We start from the raw sequence: 25,448 nt of genomic DNA, 5'->3' as shown, positions 1-25,448 counted from the left end.
CCCTAATCTTTCGCGGGTAGAGGAAGTTTCTCTCTGGAGGGTTCGGGCTTGGGTGGCCCTCACACCTTCAGTCACTCGGACTTGGGAGCACTCACAAGACGACCCAGGAACTTCTCCCAAGTGTCCGTCTCCGGCGGCTGAAGCTGATGCCAAGCATCTTTTGTGGACGTGCGCGGGAACAAGGAAAGCTCGAGACGACGCGCTCAGAAAGGTTGGTCTCCGGTGGGATAAACCGGGTGGTTACAACCGCTGGGTGCAGGAAGATAAATGCTACAGGTCGCTGATGGACTTTCTGCCCACCACTGGACTGAATGCATACCTGTAGACGGGAAAAACTATCGGTTTTGTGACCATGTGTGCTTTTGGCACCCCCTCTCTCTCTCTACTTTCTTATATTTCTCTTGCCTTCCTACTTTCTAATCTCTTCCCATCTTTAAACCTCCTCTCATATGCCGCGCGGCAAAAACACGAAGATAAAAAAAAAAACAAAGGACGCTCGCTAGACTTCTTCGTCCCCGTACCTTTTTTCGCTAGTGAAACGCAGTCAGTAAATGACCAACTAACCCAACTTTCTGCTTTAACTGTTGTCTGCGGCCCCAAAATTAAAGCCGACTAGCGCAAGTATTCAAGACACCCATTTGCTTCAGCCGCCAATGTTAACGCGTCAATTTTTCTTGACAGGAATGAGGTACCTTTTCATGTTTTGATTCGGACGCCACCACCGAGTAGAGCTGAACCACTCCCCCTTCTGCTCAGATCTTTGCCCCTTCCAGTGGTCCCTTCGCCCTGCACATTGTACGCCTTCCCCACCCTCAATCTTCAAGAGCACTCTTTTAGGCTTCTGCCGGCTCACCAGGAAAACCCCTTCGGCAAACGAAACAGGCAATGTTTAAAATGTTTTCTTCCTCTCTGTCCCCCTTTCTATCTCTCCTTTACGTACTAACCCTGTGACGCCTCTTGCCGTGGAACTTTCAACTTATCGCAAAGAATATGCCAGACTCTCTGTTGAAGAAGAAAGCACATGGAGGTCCGTCGTCTAGGGTACTCATTTTAGGAGAGCATAGGCCTTCTCTCGCTCGTTAGGCGGCCGGCTAGTTCCCGTTCCACGAAGGCTGGACACCTCCAAACTTTCTTAGCTCCCCTGCGGACCTCGTGTCTGGTCATGCAGTTATCCTCTGTGCACTGCCGCACATAAACTGCAAACAGCAGCTGCAAGTCGATTCCGTTTCGTCGGACCCGGCGACTAGGAGACACAGTAGTCCATCTACCGAAGAATAAAATCCTGCTCAATCCAGCAGCTTATAAGATTGCAAAGGCGGTACGGCGAACCTTAAATTTTACTAGTAGCCCCACCCCGCTAGGAGAACAGAAAAAAAAAAAACGGACAGTGCTTCGGCTGTGCAAGCTACGGAATATCGTGTGAAAGCAGCAGGCTTAGAAGGGTTCTCGGGTCCTAGCAGCGGCGCTAGCCTGCGGCCTTCTAAAATGACATCTGCCACCCACTTTGTTCGCTTTATATCGGCTCCAATTAGCGTTTTTCCTCCTCCTCCTCCTCCTCCTCCTCTAATACACTACTGTACGTGCGTACTAATCTGTGGGCACGTAACGCTTTGCTGGGCTTTAGTGTGCGCACGTAGGATTCCGAGTACACCTAGCGCGTGCACTCTAATTGATTGATTGATTGATTGATTGATTGATTGATTGATTGATTGATTGATTGATTGATTGATTGATTGATTGATTGATTGATTGATTGATTGATTGATTGATTGATTGATTGGCCTTTTTCTGAAGCCTTTGTGCGGGCTTTATAAAGCGTTCCTTTGTGGGCCCGTGTAGGAACAGGCCCACAAAGGAACCTCTGCCGATGTGTGCCATTGTCGCTGAGATTGGTTCGGTTTGCTACGGTTGTGTGGCTTAAGATGGTTGGTTGGTTGCCTCCGATCATGGCACATACCCACGCGGCCGGGATTGACCCGGAATGTGTCTGTCAAACTAGGGTGTGATCCGGGTTAACTTAGATACCAAAGTAATGAGCGGAACGAAAGCACAGAAAAAAATTCGAACTTGTGAAGCTTTCCCGCTCATGGCAGTCCTTTCAACAGTGATTACTCTGTAGTTATTTGGCGAAATGTAAAATTTTTTACCGCAGATAATATTCTGGGTGAAAACTTTCTTTGTGCATAGTTTCGAGTCTTGCACGTTGCGTGACTAAGTTCAAGAGGCACGGAAACTATCCCATACGAATGCAAGGGGAGTAAGATTTCACAGCAAAATACACAAAAATATTCAGAAGCCTGGAAACTTATTTTATAGTTTTCATCTTCACGTTGACTTTTTGCTTTATGCCAAATATCACTTTCCTGAAGTCGTTTTGCTAGGTTCCTGAGAGGTCGGAATTTTGAGCGACAAAGCTGGGTATATGTAACAGTACAGTAACGAAGAAGAAAATAAATATGAAGAAGTAGCTGCCTAGCAGCAAGACCTGCCTGCCGAGACGTAAGAATGAAGGGCGGATACAACACCCCTGTGGCGAACTATAGGGCGGAAGCGCCCAGTGAAAGAGCATACGAAGTGGAAAAAGGGAGGCTGAGCCGATTAAAAGTCGCTTCTTGACGCATGCATCGCATTGGGGAGAAGCTTCGGCAATGGAAGACTAAGGGCCGTATTATAAATCCCTCCTCCCTGCATCTGCTCCCTCCACTCGGCCGGAAGGGGGGGAGGGGGGAGGGATTGCGCAAACGCTTATGCATGGGGAATCGATTTCAAGGATCTCGTCCACTGGAGGCTCGAGGGTACCAGGGTAAGTGTTGTATAATTGCCGGGTTCATCGCAGAAAGTGCATTAAGTGGATGAAGCCATGCCAGATTTATGAAGATGAAAATTTAATGGTGGTATTTTGCATCAAAGTTAGTGATGGCTACCTCGCGTATCCAAGATTCACAAAACATCGGCTTCCGTGAATGACGGACGTGGTTATAATCCCTAGAAGAGATAATGGCATCTTGCCGATGACTACAGAATTAGGAGTTGGAAACGCCTAAACCTCGCCCCCAATAGGATACCGCACGACCACGGGGCCACCGAGGGACAGACTGGCTAATTGATCAGCCACTTCATTGTTTGTGGTCCCTGCTTTGCCTGGGACTTACGCTAGCCGAATGTGACGAAGCTGATTAGGAGCATATGAGCGGAATGTGCGGAGGATATAAGAATCAGTTTCGGTTGTTCATGCGGAACACGCAGAGAGGGAGTCAGAAAGAGTATAAATATCCGAAAAGCTATGCTAAATATTTTGGAGACAAATTCATTGCCAATACTTTCGCCTGGAAAATGGGAGTATAATTATGTAACTTCATTGGAAAGGACCAATCGAGAGACTGGGAGATTATTGTGACCTCATCCTTCTCATCACTTTCCGAGGCTTATGATGTGTTCATCTTCACAGCGCACAAATAACGGGACCAAGGGGGGGGGGGGGGGGGGGGGGGATAACACTGCACAAACGCTTGCCCAGTGTTATCCTCCCCTTTGTCCCGTTATTTGTGCGCTGTGAAGATGAATCTGTACCGACTAGTCCGGTTTTCTACGCTACTGATGATTTGGCCGTAAAAGCGTAATTACCACGCTTTTGTGTCTCTTCCTTTTTCTCTGAGTTACTGCGCCTTATTGGGCCCTTATTATCGCCCTAGCTGATTAAGCATTTGTTTCGGCTTAATGTTTGGCAGCCCCTGCCTTAGGCTTAACGAACTACCAAGCTCTATCAAACTCGTTGTGCGTAAAGTTGCGGGTACCGTTCGATGACGTTGAATGCGAAAGTTTAGCGCTAGGCCCAATGTCACGCTGGCGCACATGCACCCGCATCCCCCCCTCCCGATGGGGCGACAGCAGTTCGGCTGGCCCCATAGCAGCGGGGGCATTGTTGTTACGGCTTCATCTTACGCCTAAAGAATGCGGATATGTAGTGTAGAAGTGCTTTCGCACTCAATAAGTCACGCATGGCACGGACTTGTAGACGGGCCCACAGATGAACCAGTGGACACCCAACCCACAATGCCATGAGGGCCGACGGCAACTAGCATTCACAAAAAACAATGTCCATAATCGTGATGATGTCAATGATTATGGCGCCACGTTCGTTACACCTACCCGCCGCGGTGGCTCAGTGGCTAAGGCGTTGCGCTGCTGAGCACAAGGTCGCGGGTTCGATTCCCGGCCGCTGCGGCAGCTTTTCTGATGGAGGCGAAAAGCAAAAACGCCCGTGTGTTCGAGATTTCGGCGCACATTAAAGATCCCCTAGGGCTCAAAATTAATCCGGAGCCCTCCACTACGGCATGCCTCATCGCCTGCGTTGCGTCGGCGCGTTAAAACCTAGAATCGAATCGAAGGTTCTTTACACCTATGCAAGCATCCTCTTCTTTGGAATTTTTGTATTGTAGTGAGCGTGGCTATGTAGGGAACTAATCGGTTGTGAAAACTGCATTATCTGCTTTTTTATGGCGTAAATGGCCGCAACAAATGCCTGTGCCTTGACGGCTTTCGGGGAAACACCGCTTTGAAAAAGTGAAAGACGCCATCAGCGCATTTTGGACAGCGGAACGAGGAACCCGTGCATGAGCCACCACTGCAAGAAGAAGAAGAAGAGGGAATGCGTTCCATCGCACCCATGGTCATATGCTACGCTGCTGTCCCGACGAGTTCCTATTTTTCGAGCCAGACCCAAACCACGGCCTTGCTTCACCCATTTCCAGTGTTCGTGCCGATGACCGACTCGACCTTCGTTTCGCGGCGGAAGTAATCACCGTGTCAGAAATGGTGGAACACCAGCAACCTGAAAAGCAGCACGGCACGAAGGAACCGACCCACGTCCGCGCATTGACGCCGCCTTTTAGCCCGGTTTTAGAAGACATGAGCGCGCCGTGTACGGCTGTCGCCTCCAAGACAGGGTCGAAGCACAAACACTACTGGCAGATCAGGAGCATCGACTCCTGGAATGGTCTCCTCGAGAAGAACGGCACAGAACTTCGCAAGAGCCGATTCTGGAAGCTTTCCATGTACACGTACGCGCACTGCAACGTGAGCAAGAGTGACGACACGCGGAAGCCGACCCCCTGCCGCGCCTTCAAGAATCATTTTAGACTGCATTCCGGACACAGGCTGGCGTTGTGTACGGCTGTCACTTCAAAGACGGCGTCGGAGCCCAAACGCCACTGGCTCACCAGGAGCGTCGACGCCTGGCAGGTTCTCCTCAATAACATCAGCATAGAACGTCGAGAGAGTCGATCCAGGAAACTTTCTCTGTGCACAGACGCACGCTGCAACTCGAGCAACAGCGACCTGAAACCGACAGACGTCCGAGCGTCGAGGACACTTTTTAGCTTAGACTCGGAAGACATTGTGCAGGTGCCGTTTACGGCTGTCGCCTCCAAGAAGAAGGTGTACAAGGGCGAACACTACTGCCTCCTCCGAAGCATCGACACCCGGAATGCTCTCATCGAGAACGTCGGAGTGAAACCTCGCAGGATCCGATCCGAGGAGGTCTCCCTGTGAACGTTCTCCCGCTACGACCCGAGCAACAACGACGACGTGCAGAAGCCGACCCACGTGCGCGCCTCGAAGATAAATGCGTTATTCTGAAAAATGTAGGGGACCTTTCACGGTGGACATTTACTTGCAGCGCGTTCGTCGTGGCATCTTCAAACGAATGGCTTTGCTCTTATCTGACATCAAACGAGGAATATGAAAAGAGTTATGGCTGTCCATGGCCCCTTCTACCGGAACTGGATTTAAGCAGCCTGGATCTGAAGCACGGAGCCACAAACTTACACTTTAAGCATTGCAAATGCCAATGCAAATATCAAGAGCCATTTTTCTGTTAGCGCTTAATTCTTTCTCAAAACGTTTCTTTGAATTTGAAGTAAAATATTCACTATTCGATATTCGATTCGACATTCAAATGCTTTGGGGTGCTGCTCGGCATTATCTATTCGAGTTTGATTTCACGTAATATTTTATTATTTGCACGCACCTAACTATGCTGGCACCGAACCACTGAGAAATGTACGTGTACAGTCGCGTGCGATTTGAAGGTAATCGCGGGAGCTTCTATCGATAAAGACGACAACGCCCCCGCGCGGCATTTTTCGGCGTTCCTGGGACCTAGTTTACGCATTCTCCTCTCCACCAAATGCTGTTCCTTCAAGCAGTCATCACTCCCGCGGATAGTAAACCACCCTTTCCGCAATGTGGTGATTTTGCGTGGTTGTAATCACGCGTGCGCTTTTTTCTTGGTTATCGTGAGGAGCGATAGTACCGATTGTGATAAGTGCTCAGTGTTTCTAGCCAATAAGTTTGCGCGCACCTTTTCGATAACTGCTGGAAGTTACGACAAGTGGGACGTCGTCGCTGCGTGCGCGATAAAAAAAGAGGAATGCGTCACTGGTTTTGCCGCGGGAGTGATGGCTGCTTGAATAAACAGCGACCGCTGGAGAGGAGAATTCGTAAGCTAGGAACCAGGCGCAGTAAAACAAGCCGCGAGGGGGCGTTATCGCTGTGGTGGGTCGACGCTCACGCGATTACCTTCAAATCGCACGCGACTGTACGTCTGTGCTCACCAGAGCAGTTTTCCAAGTAGTTCTCTCTTTCTGTGCACGTAATTGAATAGACTAATACCGCCAAGGCAACTAAGAAACTTGGCCGATATAACTGAGTGATGAAAACGCGACAGCATTTATTTTTATTACAGTCTAGACCGACGGTGTCCAGCTAAGCACATATATACTGGCAGAGGGAGGCACTTCATTTCAGCGCTTCTAGTCTGAGTTGCGCGGTCACTGGGGTCCGAAGCCATCTTGTTTGCAGGAGAGACAAAGGGCGTCGTCCTACGCAGGTAAGGGCGTCGCGCAGTTATTCCGGATGGTAATGCATGGTTTCTTCGTCTTCTCGCTGAACGCACTTCCCAAAGCGCACAGGCAGGACGAAGCACGGGCAGCGCGTTTGTGCACTTGCCCGCTGTGTTTTAACCTGCGTCCTTGGAATCAGCAGCACAACGCCAGAGCCACTGAACCACCGCGGCGGGAGGAAATCGTGTGATATTTTGATCATGGCGCAAGGCTTTTCCAGTGAGAATGGAGTTGGGGAAAGACAGCACTTGCGCAAGGGTACTGTTTGAGAGGGGCATGCAGTCACGTTTAGGCAGTGCCCAGCACTGCTTCAGATAAGTTTACGTGGGTTTAGACATTCCACTGACTGTGAATGAAAGTGAGCTACAATGACGCTGCGTTGAGGTCAAATGAATGACAACACAGTGAGAATACAAACTGCACGAGATAAACAGTTTGGGCGGAGGGGGAAAAAAGGAGGCGACCACTTTTTTTCGCGTCATTGTCGTGGTAGTTTTACTTTTCGCACTGCTTGTTTTAGCGGCGTAGCGGGACAACTCCATCGCTTATAAGCCAGGTACAACTCCTAAATGAAAGAGTGTTTCAAAAGGTCGCTTAAAAAAGGACAACTACGGTGTTAATGTTTTTTTTTTAATTATCGCTGAAAATGTTTCTGAAGTAACATCGTCTTGCTGGCGGATTGATTATTGATTGTAGGATTTAACGAGCCGACGCAACGCAGGCGATGAGGCGCGCCGTAGTGGAGGGCTGCGGATTAATTTTGACCAACTGGGGATCTTTAACGTGCGCCGACATTAGAATTGCTTCATTTGTTATACCCGCAACGGTGCCTCAGTTACTGCGCCGCTGAACAAGTCGCTAGTCTGATTCGCGGGCTCTTTTTTTATGCAGGTGAAATCTGCAAATGTTCGTATGTCCGAGATTCCGCTGCACCTTCGAAGAACATGGACCAATATATTACGACGCGTCTCATTTCTCAGTTCCCGCGCTCAGGACCGACGCTTGGTTGATTCAAGTCAATTATTTTTTTCAAACGCTGTAGCAGTACTTCGTTGGTAAGGGGGAATATAGCGGGCAGCTCCGTTCCGATGTTTTCCTAGTATCATTTCAAAATATTAAGATTTATTTTTCGAGAGATGCCTGATTCACTCATTCCCAAGAGCTTGTTAAGCATGTTAGAGTAATTAGTGTACCACGCCTTGTCGGCTGAGGTGAATGGCTGAAGCTTTAATTTCTTATGTAGGTTATGTCGCTAATCGATGCCACGCGAAAGGGCGCGGCTTAACCACGGGTTTCTTGATGCTGAGTACAAGCGAGGGGTATATATATAGATGGGGAAAGTTGCTACTTTACACCAGCTCGTGGATTAAAGAATAAACTTATCGAAGTCAATGATTGGGTTCACTTCGAAAAGAATTGGGTACCACTATACGTTCGCTACCACTGGGGTACTACTAAATGTACCACTAAATGTGAACTATACGCGTTACTGAAAAAGTGCTCAGTCTGCTTGTGAGCTTGTTGCAATTAGGTTGGTTTCAGGAGCAAAAACGTAGAATAATGATGAGTTATCGAAATAATAGTAACACCGGCAGAACTTTCGTTGTTAAACTACAAAGTATGTCGCCTATTGTTGTTCGTCAGCCGGTTAACGAATATCTAATGGGTAGGGTTAGAAGTTACTCGAAACCATAACCTGTATAGCAGTTGCTATAGCTAAATCAGACAACACTAGTTGGATCGCTGATATCCATATCAAAATTTCCATATACCAGAAGGTATTTTTGTTCCCTGGTTAGTTTTTCTAAAGTTTCTTGAAGTAGTAAGGAGAAATCGCTGTAATTGGAAGATGGAGACCTATATATTGTGCTACGGACTATTGTATTACGGTTATTTGTTTCTAGAAACGATTGACCTTATTCTAACCACAGGGATTCTACGTTAGCGCAAGTGAATTAAAGGTCATTGCAACCAATGCATGTCTGCTTGGCTAGACGGAATATTGCAGAGGCGCAGTAGCTGAATTCAGAAATATAAATAGGGATACCATACAAATTTGCAACGATTGATATTCGCCAATTTTTTGAAAAACATGCAACAGAAAAGCAGTGGTTTACAGTTGTAAACACGTCAGAGATATATACATATATATATATATATATATATATATATATATATATATATATATATATATATATATATATATATATATATATATATATATATATATATATATATATATATATATATATATATATATATATATATATAGAGAGAGAGAGAGAGAGAGAGAGAGAGAGAGAGAGAAACTTTAATGAAGACGAGCCAAGCGAGAAGCAAGTTAGCCGAGCCGTTGCGCCGGCTTGCTACGCTAGATGATAGAATACAAAGAGAAAGAAAGCAAAAAAAAAAAACAAAGACCAAGAGAACAAAAAGCAAAAGAAACTATAAAAATGAAAAGATGTCATTCAATGCGCTTAAAATTTTCAATCACAAACCTATGTACAATCAAAGCTCTCTTGGAGTTTCTTCGGAGTAAACAAGTCAGTGATCTCACCAAAATGTTTGGGAAGACTGCGCACGCTGAAACGTATTGAAGACTTATAAGTTCTTTGGTTTTCGTTATGTAATGGTTTGCGATCAACAGGGCAGTAGGCCATTCGTCCTTCGTATCACGGAGTGGTTAGAGTAAGCGGTTCAGTTAATAGCGCCCAAATCATTCACGCTGGTCGTGACGTGCACTCGGCTGTCCTATGATGCACTTCATAGCCATCGGCTAGCTGTCCAGGACTATCATCCGAGCGATAGCAGTGCTCAGGAGCTAACCAAGTCAGAGTCGTCGTTGCCGCGCCGTATTTCCGAGGTACAAACAAACTAAAGAGAATGGTTTCGGGACGCAACAGAATCACTGATGTTTGTCCCTCGGACTTGTCGCGTTAGAAGAGATCACCGACTGGGGATTATCAGCGAGCAAGGATTTACGTTCTTCCGCCGACAGCAAATACACCATGATTGAATACGCCTACGCCCATTATTCAACAGTGCGAATGGATGACAGGTTACGTGACAATGTGAGCACAGGCCTGCTTGTGATGAAATGCGGAATAATTTGCTATCTCAGATTTCTCTCCCTTTAACACGGCAATTGTCAGTCCAGAGCAACTGCCACTAGTGCTCCTCTTTGAACACGAGGGCCTTTGCGAACAATTGTTTGTTTTGATACCTCCGGTGGTCGCATCACATGAACAGGTTCCTATGCCTCTTCAGAGACGCCAATTTGACTAATTCTCAGGAGGGCTTCGCGTGCTTTCCGGACGGAGTCATTTCTCTTGCCACTGCAAAAAGATGGGGCAGTTATGTTCATATCGTCCCATTTCGCCGACGCGGGGTGAACAGCGTTCAAATCAGACGAAGGAACACGACAGTCGGTCAGGTCCCCAATGGCTGTGCATTCTACGCTTTTGGTAACCGGAACGCCCTTGATTCTGATATTGTTCAGTCGAGAGTGCTGTTCCAGGTTACCAATACGTTTTTCTGATTGATTGATTTGATTGATTGTGGGGTTTAACGCGCCGACGCAACGCAGGTGATGAGGCGCGCCGTAGTGGAGGGCTCCGGATTAATTTTGACCACCTGGGGATCTTTATCGTGCGCCGAAATCTCGTACACACGGGCGTTTTTGCTTTTCGCCTCCATCAGAAAAGCGGCCACCGCGGCCGGGAATCGAACCCGCGACCTCGTGCTCAGCAGCGCAACGCCTTAGCCACTGAGCCACCGCGGCGGGTAAATACGTTTTTCTAGTGCTTGATTTTACCTACTCTTTGTTTGACGCCACAGGCTTATCATGTCGGTTTACCATGTCAGTGAAATGTGCGCTCATGAATTGCCCACTCACACACGCGGCAGCGAGCCCATACCCATCTATAGTTTTGTTCTCCGTTTGTTCTTCAAATTTTGACGCGGGATCGGCCACCACAGTCTCAAGCTCCTCAATTTTTAGCGTGTTCAGTGTTAATGGGTATTGTGTAGTTCACCAAAATTGGCAGAAAAATTGGGTAGCCGTTACGGCATGATAATCGAAAACTGTAAAAAGTGCGGTACCGTATAATTATCAACCCCTCCAAAAGAACTCATGAGCCATTCCACTCTTTAAGGCGTCGTGAAGGGTTTTTTTTTTTTTTTTTTTTTTTTTGTTTTGCTTGAGCGGCGTTGTGCCGTTTGACACAAAAAAGGTAAATTTACGGAACGAATTCGGCAAAATAACCTGAACTTCAGCAGGGAAACTGAGTACAAACAGTCCGTAGGTACTACTTCTGCTGCAATGGTTGCCAGGCAACTGAAGCGGTCTCGCCGCCGGTCACGTGGATACAAAACTACTCATGGCAGGCGGTAAAAAATGCATTATTTTTAAAATATTGTGTTTACAGCTTCAAAAAATAATATACAGAACGAGCATTTAACTCTCAAATCTTATTAACATGACTTCACTGCTAGTTGTGCTGCCGATCGACAATAACGCATGGCCGCTTGTGACGTGCCAACGAGCATTTCAAAGACGTCTCCTAAATTCCAGGAGCAATAACTCGTGAAAATATTCCGGATTTGTTTTCTTAAAAGGTTGTTCAAGCGGATAAAATTAAGGAATGGCCAATGCATTTTCTTTTCACGACTCCTTTACGGTGGATGGCAAGAGAACCTTGAGCCCGGACTATACGGGGTCCTCCGACATAAAAGAAGGGAAATTCAAAATGGAGAACGGCAACTTGTCTTGACGACGGGGCCGCCACGCCAAGAAGCCGGAGGAAACTAGAACTCCGGGGAAGAGAGGGCCGCCCGAACGCAGACATGGCCGACGCGGGTCGAACAACAGCAGATTTTTGAGGAACCTTTAATATCCATCTAAGACTCCACAGATCTTAAAAATGGTCCCTATTGATGACTAATCTACTCAAAATACATATACAAATGTTGGGATGTGTACGTTTGAGGTCTAGATAATTTTATGATCTTGAAAATGGGGCCCGATATTATATAATCTATTCAAAATTCGTATCCAAGTGACGAGACGTATAGGTTGAAAGTCCAAATCAATGCTGTGAAGCGCATTCGACTTCGATGTGGACCGCGTACTAATAGTGCACATACCAGAACGTCATCTTCCTCTAGATAATTTCGTTTAAGTTCGTCATCATCTAAGCGCTCTAAGTAATTTATTGACTTAGTAATTAGTTAATTTATTGATTTAGCGAACTTCGTAGAACGGACAATTGGGCCAGTTGCTAACTGTTCGTCTTGGTATTGAAAGCGCTCTCACACAGGGACGAAGACAGAAAGAAGAGACGACACGGTGCTAACTCGCAAACATTTGTTGTTGTTTTTTTTTAATAAACACAAATATATACTGACTACGTCTCACGCCGCGTTGCGTTCATCTCGCCCAAGGTAAAAACCATGAAAGCAACTTTTACAGGGAATATATCAGAGGCACACGCGGCGGTCGAAGGGAGAGGCATTGAAAAATCAAAACCACAAGATATCAAAAATTCGCTAAATCCGCAATGAGTGGCACAAGTATTCTTCGTCTGTTATGGAGATTGAGGGGGCGCTAACAAATCTATCACCGCACCTATTTAGGTGAAACGCTTATATTAGCTCTCTAGTAGTTTTATCCCGATGCCTTGACCTAACTGTCGTATCGCAAAAGATGGGTGAGCGCCCATGCGTGGTACAATGTTCTCATAATTTGCAGCTTTGCTTTGGAGCCTTGCTTTGCAACCTATTCTTGACTAAGAGAAATGATTCAGTTCATCGGGCGTTTTATAAAGCGTTGTCCAATACACGTCTGCCGGTATGGGCCACTGTAGGCGAGATCGCTTCCGGTTGTAGAGGTCATCTACGCTTGTGTGGTTTGAGATGTGGCCGTGAAAGCGTCATCATGCTTTTGAGTCTTCTTTTTTTTTTTTCCTTTGTTACTATGACTAGACCCGGTGGCTTATCGGCCATGTTGGACCTATGTGTCGGCTTAACGCTTCGCAGCCTTAACGTGGAGTTTAAGGATCTGCCAAGCTCGGTCAAAGCCATTGCACGTAAAGGGGCGGGAACAGTTTGACGAAGTGATAGGGGGAAATACGTTATTTCATCCTTCGGGATCAGGTATTGGGGGTGGAGGAGGCGCGACCGCCAGAGCCCAAGAGGTGGTCAGGGCTTGTCCTGGCTCCCCCGGGTGGCGCAACATCTGCTACCAGACGTGAGGGGAGGGAAGGGGGTATCGGTCTGCGGGGCATTCGCAGAGGGAATTCGCAGATTGCCCGCGGCCCAAATAGCTAAATCCGCATCACGCGCGCATTCATTATGGATGGATGGAAGGACGGGCGGTCGGTCGGTCGGTCGGACGGACCGACGGACAGAGGGCATTGTGTCGCTACGTAGAGACGACCGGCCCCTTACCACGCTAGAGCAATGGGAGGCTACGCTGCTCAGCTCCGACCCACAAGTGCAAGAGTGTGCGACCCAGCTGGCCGAACCAGCCGCTAGGGCCCACGGGCTCCTGACCGTCGACTAGGGGACTGTAGTGTGCCGGTGCTCCAAACCGGCGCCTCTTTCTATATAGCTTCGGATAAATAAAGTTTCTACGACCACCACCACCACCACCAGAAAAAAACATTTTGGTGGAGTCACCTAAGATTGCTTAAGCACTAAAAAAGAGGGCTACGCCAAGTTCTAGCGCCTCGCTGTCGTTCAATCGTTTGTTCCAGTATTTATTGGGAGATGGGGGTAAACAAAGAAAAAAAAACATCCGTACCAACCTTCTTAAGTTCTCAACCAAGCAATGCCGGAGTTCAGAGCAATATTTTTACAACTCTGACATCTTTATCCTTGAGCTCTTTCATCCATCCTTCCATGAGTCCGTGTGTTTGGCCATTCACCTATACATCCGTCGTTTCGTCCGTCCGTTCGTCCATCTATCCACCCATTCATGCGTCAATTCGTTGGTCCATCCATGCATCCTTCTGTCTTTCCACCTATCCATCTATTCGTCCGTCAATTTGTCCACCCAGGCAGACATACAACCGTCCGTCCGTCCATCCGTCCGTCCGTCCATCCGTCCGTCTCTCCTGCCATCTATCCATAAGTCCGACCACTCGCCTGCCTGCCTGCCTGTCTGAGGCCCGCCTGCCTGCGCGCCAGCCCTGACAATTTCCACTGGGAGTTTCAACAAATATGTTTTGGGGCACTGTTTGAAACACGTATTTGCCCATAAAATCTGTACTCATAAAGCTTTAGCCGTGCTTCAGCCGTCTTGTTTGCTTCCCCGACACCTATACGTCAAGATGCGACGTGCGCGTGGTGTGCTCTTCACTCTCAGAAGTCCACTCTCAGAAGTCCCCGTAGATTGGGTTCATCACAGCTTACACCACCTCAAAAGAACAAACCAGTGCTACGAAATGTGAAAATTCGGTGAATGATGAGACCCAGCATACGATTGTACTGAAAGATCTGCTACGCAGGGTTATCGTATCTGTATCGCAAAGGTATCGTCACTCACGCCTTGCGTGTTGTCCTTGCGGATATGCCATTGTTCGCATTGGTTGGTGGCCCACTAACGTTGTAGTTAGAGCAGCTAGTGGGTCTAGTTGTAGCGATGGCGATCTGCGGGGACTTCCTCGAGGGCTCTTTTCCTTGCGTGGCTCGAAGCTCATTATCTCTAAGTGGGAAACCCTGCTCCGCGCACTCTTCGGCGCTACGTCACGGAATCGATTTAGCTGTCTTCGTTGTTTGCAGCTGCTTTGAAATTATTTTGTGTTTAACGAGCCGAAGCTGCGCCTGGGCTATGAGACGCGCCGTAATGAAGGTCTCCGGATTAATTCAGACCACCTGGGAATTTTTACAGCGCGCCGAAATCTCGTCAAAAGGGCCTTTTCACTTCTCGCCTCCATCTGCCAAGCGGTCACAGCGGCCAAGATCGGACCCGCGTCCTTGTGCTCAGCAGCACAAAGCCGTAGCCACCGAGCCACCGCGGCGGATGCAGCTGCTTTGCATTTTTCTCGACGCGTTAGAGAATGTGAAGCGCATTCGCTTTGCGCGCCACTAATTTCCGTCAGTTTTGCAATTTAAAGATATTGTTACGGGCGGCAGAACAGATGGGACGAACCGTGGTTAAGGATGATGAGGGATCTATTTACATTGTGTACAAATCGGCCATGGGAGAGACTGCGCAGGCTGCGCCTTCACACAGCTCTTTGTCATCGGGGGCTGGAACCGAACAGTTATGCCCCACCGCTTTCTTCCTCATCCTCTCGTGACATCGCACCCTTGTCGAAGCCGACTGTAAGGGTCAGGACTGCCCGACAATGTCGTCATCGTTGCATGCCCGGGCAGGCAGTGGGCCAACGGCCTCGCGGTCGTATAAGTCCCCCCCCCCCCTTCCCCCATATCTATGTATTCCGCGTTTGTGCCCCTTAATGCAAGTCAGGAGCAGTCGCGGCAAGGGCGCGTCAAGCGCCACGAGTAGCGCAGAAGCTGTCAGGCCAGGATGACGTGCGCGGTTGTGCGGGTGCACACGGCGGTCGCAAGCGCGGCAGGTATACCAGGCCTGGATGACGTGCGGGGTTGAGTGCGATTGCACGCGGTGCCCGCAGCGAGCGCAGGTGAGGGAGAAATGGGGGAGCATGCGAGTTTGCTTTCGTGGGAAGTATGGGAGGTTTTGGCACTCTTGGTAGGGTCGAGCCTCATTGCTGATGGGGTGCCGCGGCTGCACAGAGCGACCAAACGGGCTCAGTATCCTCCTTGTAAATAAGGTCGTAAACACACAAGTTTTCGTTTTTATCTCAGCGGGTCGTCGTCGTCATCACTGCCACAGCGCTGTAACAGAACGCAGCGCAGGGAAGCAGGAGCAACCCCAAGCTTAATCACCATCCGCCTTGAATGGAGGCGAAGGAGAACCAGACAATTAAATTGAGGATGCGACATGAAAGGATAAGAAAGAATGAGAAGTCCTTGCCGCCATGGATGCGAATGATGGTCTTGGTGAGCACCGACTCGGCAACAGCAACGCCCGCCGACGCGATGGAGCAATGTCCATGGCCCTGTATACGCGCCGGAGAACTGGGCAGGGGAGCGTGTTCGACTTCGGGTCGGGTCACGGCTGGTCAGGTCGGCTGGTCTCAGCGGGTCATGGGCAGGGACAGGGGACGCGGAGAATGGTCAGGTCCGTGGCGCACCGGAGCTGGGGCGGGCCGACACATTCCATGAGCCTTGAGACGATCGCTTCAGGAGCCGAGACGGGTTCAAGCTGGGGGTGTGGGAATAATGGGGATGAGCGCCGCAACCTCCACGAGGAACAGATGGAACCAACCATGGTTGAGGATGATGAGAGATTTATTTCTATCTTTGTGAAACTAACGGACTGGTGCCGATTGCGGCAAATAGAAATTAACGTTGGAAGAACCAAACGCACATGCGCAGTTAATGACAGTGTAATTGAGACTGTTTTATCAACAAAATACCTTGGCATTTTCCTAAACTGTGATTTAAGCTGGAACCGTCACCTCGAATACATTACGAACAAAATCCTTTAACTTAGCTCATCCTTCTGAAGCACCGTCTTAAGTGCGCAAACTCAAGCACGAAACTTTAGGCATATAAAGCTTTGGTCAGGTCGGCCGTAGAGTACGCGTCAACAATTTGGCACCCTCATACGGCAACGTCGACTGATATGCTGGAATCAGTGCAAAATAAAGGAGCCAGGTTTATCTGTTCTTGTTACTATCGTTATCAAAGTGTGGCGTTACTGACGCATGATTTTAACCTACTTCCACTTGCCACGCGCCAAAAGTTGTTCCGCCTATGCTTTTTTCACACTTCATATGATAGTGACACCCAATTTTCGCGAAACTTCATTCAACTGGCTCCCCACGTTTCTGCTCGTATCGACCAGCGCGTAAGGTTAAACCAACATGTTCGTGCACCAAGAAATATCAGTTCTGACCTCTTTCTTTGTGTATAAATGAATGGAATGAATGCTCTACCTGCAAACATCGTCGCTGACCGATTCGTCACGTTTCAAATCTGCGTTGCTGTCTTATTTAGAAGCCGGTTATGATTCATAGCCACTTTTTTCATGCCAAGTGTATTTGCTGGTTGAAAATGTGTGCTTGCCTCTCTTCGAGTGTGTTACATGTTTGCGCTGACTGACAACTTTGTTGTTAGTATTGTTCCCTCCCCAAAGGTATTGTTGACACTGCTGTGCCAGGTTGATGTACCTCCCCTTATGTAATGTCCTCTCGGCTCTAAAATAAATAAATAAATAAATAAATAAATAAATAAATAAATAAATAAATAAATAAATAAATAAATAAATAAATAAATAAATAAATAAATAAATAAATAAATAAATAAATAAATAAATAAATAAATAAATAAATAAATAAATAAATAAATAAATTAAATAAATAAATAAATAAATAAATAAATAAATAAATAAATAAATAAATAAATAAAAATCCCAAGACTTGAGGGCACGCAATAATTTCAGCGGCACAGGCGAACAGTATGGCCCAAGCCCGAAATGGTGAAGTTCAGTGGCCGCTAATATGGCCAAGGTCCCTGATTCTCAAACAACTGGAGCCGCGAAATTGTAGGGCTCTACTTATATTTGCGGCGGCCCAGTTGATAGCGCACCCGGCTGTCACGCGAGAGACCGTAGCTTGATTCCCACTAGTGACTCCTTTCCTTTCTATTTCTTTTTGCTTACGTGTAATTCTTGCTGGGGGAGGATGACTTTAAAAAACTGTGGTTGATTCCTCCGTCACAGAAATCGGTGAAACACAAAAGTGAAATGCGCAGCGAACTGTGCAGCTGAGCACGATTTGCGGGTCGGCGGCTGTCTTGTGGGTGCGCTTGGCGAGCGACGTCCTGCTGGCGGGGTATTTCGGCACAGGTGTACTGGCGTCATTTCCGTGACGGATATGACGTCAGTGAAATCTTGGTGTATGCCGGCATAAAACCCTTCAGTGTTAAAACATAAAACACAAAAGCAAACAACTACACCTTAGTACTAAAGGTTGCTTTCCCGCAGGAAGACCCTGTGTGCAGGGGTGCACCCTTTAAAGTCCGCTCTCGCTTCGTTGGACTAGCGTCACTTCGGTGATGGATATGACGCCATTCAAATATTTGTGTATCCGGGAATAAAACACTTCCGTGTTAATAACTACGTTTTCTTCCTGAAGCGTATACGTTATGTGGCCCTGCCTGCAACGCCCTCATCTGCCACGCATGACCACAGGGTAACATTCCCGTCGTTGCCTGGTGAATTTTTTTTACGGCAATTTGTTTTTTTTTTCTTCTTCCGAGTTATTAAAATCTGTAACAGGCAAGCAGGTAGGCGAGATTTTATTGTTGAGAAAAATTTTATTGTGATAAGCTATCGCTTCTGAAAACCGTAAATATTACAACTCGGAGCAAACGGGCCTCAAATTTACATGCGGTGAATAGAGCTTACACGCGGTTTTATCTCGAAAAATGAAAGTAAGCTATCTTTTTTTTTTCTAGAACCTTACCCCTGCTACTTTGAGGATAAACCATCCAAAATTAACGAAGTCGCAGAAGCTGATCGAAACGCGCGCCGATGGCGAAAACGAACGGTCGTTTTAGGATGCATATAGCGAAGCTTGAGCTGGCATGCGGAGTGGCTGCTCGGTCATAAGTTTCCACGCTCTACGAATCTCGCATCGCCTGCATTCATTAAAGCGTGCAGCATCCCTGACTACTTATTAAAAAAAACTCCGGCCTGCACCGCGTATCCGTCCGTGACGAACAGCGTTGTTGGTCGGGAGATAAGACTGCCCCTAACGACGAGGGAGATAACGATGCCGTCACTGATTCCGCTCTTTCTTTACCTTAACGAGCCGTGGAATCCACCACTGTTATTCTTCGAGGCAGATTATTTGCAGCGATGCTGAACCGAAAACTGGCGTAATGTTTCTAGTATTAACTCCGCATTGCTTAGGAACATGCGAGGGTGTAGCATATTTTTCCCCTGGCGAACAGGGACGCAATATCTCCGCCCCTCCCTTCCACACAAAAAGTGCGCCGCACCTGAACTTCAATGGCTGCGGAGGACAAGTGCAGAAGCTAAGGGAACACTTGGAGGCAGCCCTCACCTTGACCTTTCTACCCGAAAAGGAGAAGCTGAAAAACTGGATGCGCTTCATTTACGTTCGGCTCATGATCACAGAATACGCGAGCGACTTTGGCACACGGCGGTAAGCCCCGGCTGTTAGCCGAATTCCTTGATGTTCCGTCGTTGTATAACCTTGACACAGAACTTGATCCAAAGGCTTCAAAAGGTTAACACCAAACATAAGACGTTCATACTAAAAGACGCCTTCCGTGAATGGCGCGAACGAGCGAAAAGGTGTCCTCTTGGCTTCGAGCTCTGCCATTTTGTAACGAGGACACGAAATACGAGGGAAGGACATTGTTTTTGTTCCATTCAGTGCGCTAAAGCAGGATTTTCTCCTTTTTTTCTGCTTTTCTGCTACACCCGTACTCTAGATGTGCCGCTCCAGTGCACCTTCGACGAGCCTTGCGGGTGGATAATGTTGCCAACTCTAGGATAATGGGTTTCTTTCACATAGGCGCATGATAATGTACACCCCACGGCAGGAAGATAATGTAGTAGCAAAAAGTTTGGCGTGTTTTGGTCCCGGGCAAAGGAAGCTCTCGGGCAGCAGTCGGATAACGCTTTTTAACGTCAGGCGCATAATCGATCTGCGGAACTGGAAAGCCCCCGTCAGCCGGTTAAGCTGCGCATTTTTCGAACGACCTTCGGCGGGAAGACCCGCCACTGTCATTTCCTAGAATATACAAACAGCTCTCGATGCAGACGCGCAGCGGGGCTTCGCGAGGCGCTTCAAAGCCGACGGGTATCTGGGGCGAGCAGGCGCCTGAGTGACACGTTGCGATTGTCCCAGAGTCGCTCATTTTGTCGAGCTCTGATTAGCTCTGTACATAGCACGACGATCACGCAACGGCCATGCTCTCTCCGATCACGCAACGGCCCCCTGTCAACAGGTACAGCGGCCGGCGAGGGGAGGCCCCGACTCCCGATCATCGGAGTCGGGTGCGCTCTCCTCCTCCGAGAGGATTACGACCTTCGCTGACGATGCTCTGCGCACTGTGTCCGCCTCTTCGCTTTCTCCCCTGACTCCCCACCCACCCGCTCCCTCCCGGGCGAGGAAGAAAATTCGATATTCCTTTGTAGGCGCTACCGCCGCCCCGGCCGCCAGGGCAGCGCTGTCGTCGAAGTGCCCGGCTGGCCAAACGGCCAAACCGCCATGTCCGCCTGTTGGTTAGGCCTCACCTCGTCGAAGGAGCAGCGAGACGCCGCGCCGGAGCCCGCCGAGCAGCGCTTGCAACGCGATTCGGGGCGCCCCAGCTCGGCGCAGCCCCGCCGGCCCGACGCGTCGCCCAAGGGCCGAGCCCAGTGACCCCGCAGGCACGGTGAGCACCACTGCAGCGCGCGCGTATTGGCGCTTGTGCAAGCGAGTGCGAAGCGATGCAGTGCGTTACGCGCCGGCCGCCGCAACACGCCTGGTCAGCGGCGTCTAGCGCATGTGACCAGTGCGCGCACAAAAGCAAGCACTGCGACCCAAAGGGTGGCGGGGCAAGAAGGGTGACGGTGGAGGTGAGGGCTGTGCGAGGCACCACCGCGACCGTCGCCTTTGGCGGCCCGCTTACCACTGTGTTTAGACGCACGGGGATTTCGAACATGTGATGGTCGATCGAACTGCGTCCGCTATTCACGATTACCGGGGCCACAGTGCAGCGGGACTCTTCGGAAAACGCGCATACTTGGCGAGCAAGTGTACACGCGCCTCCCGATTTCTTTCCTGGGCAATGGGCATGCTTGGTTGCTACAGGGGGAAGGGGGAGCCTGCACGTACGCTGCCCGGATGCATCGCTAGCGGGCCCACCAAAATACGAATTCGTGTCTCGTGCCCCCGCTCGAAAACTAAACGAATAAGTGAAGGTCGTTTAAGATCGAGCCGGGAAGCGGCCGCAGTTGTCCGTATCTCGCTCGCAAGGCGACGCCCCCACGCTCGCAAAGATTGTTTTGCGCGAAACGACGTCTGCAGCGGCGTGCTCGCCCAAGGGAACGAAGGGACCCACCGGAGAAAGTCATTTACACTGGGCCCCCCTCGGTGTGTGCGTGCGTGCGTGTTGTCGCCCTGTGTTTATGCAGCTCGGGTCGATACTGATCCCGTTCCGGAGAGGAGCGAGAGAGCGAGAACAAGAAAAGAAGAAAAGGGGGGTCGGACTCCAAAGAGGGGAGAAACCAGGCCGCCGCCGCCGCCAGAATGTCGTCTACACTGCGCTGCTCAATTTCTGGGCGTAACTCAATAGCTGACCGCACGGTGGATCCGCAAAAAAGTTCATTTCGCTGAAAGCGCGTGACAGCAATTCCGCTGCGGTCGCCGGTGTCCCCGTTGAGTTTTTAGAAATGAGGGCGCAAAGAAGCACACTGCGCCAGCAAGAATCGAGAAAAAACTCGGAGAAGAGGGAAGATGAAAACAAACCTGCCAGGGCGGAAAACTTTAACTCCGAAGGTTAGCGGAGAATTAGGGAACGAGGCTCTTTTTGGGCAAGAGCCTCGTGAGGTGGCACAACTTTCGCATAAGTACTTTGCAAAAAAGTCAAAGCCCCTTTCTTAATTAAGAGAAAGACGGTCAAAGCGCAAAGCTGCTCGGACCGTGTGGGAATGGCGCAGTCGGATAGACGTCGGCTTCGTAGCACGAGGGATCCGAGTTCGATTCCGACAACGGGAAGCGTTTGCTTCTTGGGGCGCGTGATCTGTCTTCGCCGGTCATCATCATCGTTTCGTGAAACCCATTTTTTAAAGATGGCTTTCTTGCAGTGCGTTATGTAGCGCCATCGGACGCCATGAGTAAGGCATAGAAAGCTTCCTTTGTAACACTTGGTACCTCGCAGCCAGCACACACATTCTTGAAACCCGGGCACAGCGACGCGCCCTACATAGCGAAGGGTTTTATTGCCGGCGCACCTTTCGTATTTTTCGGAAGAAGTTGTTTTCTGTTTTGAATAAACGGGTCAACGACGGGCTGAGCCCGCGGTTCCTGCAGGCGTGTTTATTATCATCAAAGCGCATTGTGCCGTAAAACGCGTGGTTCATTCGCTCGCTCTCTCTCTCTCTCGTTTCGGTGCGCCTACCGGATGAATTCACCCGGGCTCAGCAAGATACGTAAAAACCAGGGTTGCTAGGTCCTCAAAACAAGAACAAAAAAGTCGCCGGAAAATTGCCCAACGTAGCCGAAAAAACAGGCACCTTGAACGCTTGAGAAGAAGACCGAAAAATCGCAATGTCCAGCAAAGCAAATAATTGCTTTTCGGTGGTTTTCGTGAAGAAATAGGTAGTTTTCTGGGGAGTAGCAAACTGGATCACAAATTTTGTTCATTCGCTGTGATAGGGAAAAGGGAACAGTTGTTGGCTAGTATAATGTATACAAACAAAGCTTAAACTTGTAAGTTTATCTAAATTACTTAATCAATATTAATTATCATGGAACGTACGTTTGCTACACACCGTTTTGCACTACTTTCGCTGCCTTCTTATACTCCCGCGCCTATATATTCCTTTCATTGTGGTGAAACAGCGCGCAAAAGCCAGGACAGAAAGAAGAGGACCACACCCCCACAATAAATCTGTACCCACTGGCCCAGTTCTCGACACTTTTGAACCTATAAATATCGCCTTACACATACGCTTCCCAGAGCTCTGCGTGAAATCTTAAGCGCCGATGAACCGCCTAGACATCCCACCTTAAACCTAAAAGAATGCTTGAAGGCTTCTCATGCTTCTGATACGACCAAAGCAACCCAAGTTTCGCATTTGGCCAGTAAGCAGCGGTGTACGTTGGTGTATTTTGAGTGAGCGACTCCTGCGGCACTATTATCGACTTTGTTAGATCACCGCCATCTTCATAAGAGCTTGCTCTGGTGAACCTTCAGTTTCGCCTCGACGGTTGAAATTCACTGAAAGGTCACGCAAATTCCCTTTGTGGAACTTTAGGTGTCGGAAAAAGACGGAAATTTGCGCAATCATTAGCGCCCATAGGAGCCAGAAAGTAGCCAGGAATTTTAGCTGACACGAGCCGCACAAAGTCGTCCCGAGATTGGCGAAAAATCACCAAACCTGGCAACCCCGATGGAAACACACGTTCCCAGCTGCAGCTCACGCTATAGTGATGCAACATGTGAAACTCAAAATTCATTCATTACTCGGGGCACTGATACAGCCGCCTCGTTGTTTATAACTGAGACCAAATATGAAAAAAAAATCAATCAAGAACAAGCCGTTTACTATCCCTCGTAAAGCTTAAGAGCTAAGCACCGGCGCGCGGGAGGTACTAGCGCTCCAATAAAAACCATCCCAACGCGCTCCCCGCCAATCACCACCTTCAGCCGTCTCCATAATTTCCAGGGCGAACGTCTTCTCCCAGTCACTTTTTATCATGCGCCAGCCACGAATCCAATTCTTTGTTCCTGATTCAGCCACATAACGCGACATCTGCCTGGCCCCGACAAAAAAAGACACCATCCGTATGTCTTCGCGATTTCTCTTTGGGCTTTTTTGCTTAAGAATTTCCCGGTTGGCTGGGTTTTGCTCTGAATCCCGGTACCACTTATTAGGAGGCTTTTACGTTTCATTCAATACGCTTATTCTCGTCTGTTAAGAAATCAAATTTGTTTGCGAGCTTTAAATCAATATTCATTTTATTCGGGCCAGAATATATTGATTCTAACGCGAGCGCACGAAGTGGCTTATGAAAGAAAAAGCCGGTGACACCGAAACGCGAGAGACGAATTCCCATCGGATGCGACGCGTTCCACAGCGCGTGCCTCACAAGTAAATCACAAAGAAAAGCAGCGTGCATTGCTGCTGCATCGCGCATGCTGGAGGAAAACACAAAAACATCGCCGTTGCCTCACCCAGTGGCGCAGCAGTCACCAAGAGCCGGGGCGCTCTTCTCACAGCGCACCGCCGCGCTCCCTGCTGGCTCTGCGGCCGCCTCTGCTCCTCCCGGCGCCGAACGCTCAGAACCACTCCATCACGCCCTAATGCTTTCGCATTCATTAGACCATAAGAATTACTCAGGACTCCGCGTGATTTTTGCTTTGCAAAGCCAGCTCTATATTGAAACTCACCACCACTTGCCGTATTACTGTCTGCAGTGCCGTCGAAATTCTTTATAACGCGAGGGTTTGATTCAGGATAAAGATGCTTTTTTTATTTAATATCTACAATCTGTGGTGTCTAGGTAAATTTCTTATTTTGTCGCTTTTTATTAGAGAGCATACCCTGACACGGCTTCTGGATAAAGGGACTGCTATTCTGACTGTGTATCGGAAGGTTTCCTATCGCATGTTACACTGCCTGAATATTTTCTGACATTTATTTTCGAGTCACCCATTATTACTATGTCACATCAGAATGGCGAGGGTAGTTCGATAGTACGAAAAGGACTGCGCGGTTTGATTGGTTTCAATGGCTGTTATCCTCTCATTCATGCTGTAGAGCCTATCAATAGCCCATGAAATCTGAGTTAGTCGGGAACCTAACGCCAAACTAGTTTTCTCTCTGGACGGCCTCGCTACTACAGGATGTGCCCAGTATTCAACAATTTAAGAGCCTTTCCGATCCTTATAGGCCAGGAGTGCGCAACATGCGGCCAGCTGGTGAGCTCGGAAAAAAGTACGTCCCTGCGGCTGCTCCGAGTATCTGTCTTCATCCTTGGCGTGAAGAATAAAAAAACGCCGGAGTTGCGAAATATCTGAAAATGCTGCATCCGATCTATGCGCTAACCAAATGAGAAAAATCAAAACTAAGGCGCGGGTTCTTGTGGATAAACAAAAGTTAACTGAAAGAGGGCGCAGACCCCGTCGGAGCCCAGGACATGATAAGGAAAACAACGCTGGAATTCGGCTTGGGGCCCTACGCAGTGTTGTCGGAATAACACAGTATCCCAGCGTAGTGCTTCAGAAAGGGCGAAGGGGCTTTGTGCCAAAATGAAAATCGCTGAGTTTGCTGGCTGAGCCATCGGAACATTTTAATTTAAGCGCCGCTTCGCCGTGCTGGAGATATACCTTCTTAGTTAAGAATCTTCTTAGACCATACTGTGTGAGAAGGTCTAACACAATAAGCAAGCAAAAGTGCAAAATTGGTGAACCACGAGAACCAGCATTCACATTGAATGAAAGATGGCATCTCTGCATATACATGGCGCAATGCAAAATGGGAAGCACACCTTGCGTGTTGTCCCTGCGTAGATCTCATTTTTTAGCGAGAATTAACGCTCCGCCTCGCGGTTCGCCGATTTTGCGCTCTGGCTTTCTTAGTTATTGGTGGTGCTGGAGCGCAGTGGCGAAGCCGCCCTTTGGGATTTTGACTTCTAGTGAAGTCCGAAAAAAAGTTTGTTGAAGTCTTAGAATATTCTTAATTTCATTGCGATCCTTGTCGGTTCAAGC

At 48.6% G+C, this 25,448-nt stretch overlaps 1 protein-coding gene across 2 annotated transcripts in view; it reads left to right on the top strand.

The window, feature by feature from the left end:
- Positions 1-20,171: 20,171 nt before the first annotated feature.
- Positions 20,172-25,448, top strand: part of LOC144156173 (uncharacterized) — a 97,643-nt gene continuing 92,366 nt past the window's right edge. For both annotated transcript variants that reach the window (XM_077688032.1, XM_077688031.1), the window contains exon 1: positions 20,172-20,405. The gene's annotated coding sequence lies outside the window, so the exon portion shown is untranslated. The remainder of the gene's footprint in view (positions 20,406-25,448) is intronic.

The sequence above is a fragment of the Haemaphysalis longicornis genome, unplaced genomic scaffold (assembly GCF_048455015.1).
Source record: "Haemaphysalis longicornis isolate Haplotype H1 unplaced genomic scaffold, Haemaphysalis longicornis Haplotype H1 scaffold_1, whole genome shotgun sequence".
NCBI lineage: Eukaryota > Metazoa > Arthropoda > Arachnida > Ixodida > Ixodidae > Haemaphysalis > Haemaphysalis longicornis.
Note: the sequence above shows the minus strand (reverse complement) of the source record. Positions and strands in the feature narration are given on the sequence as shown.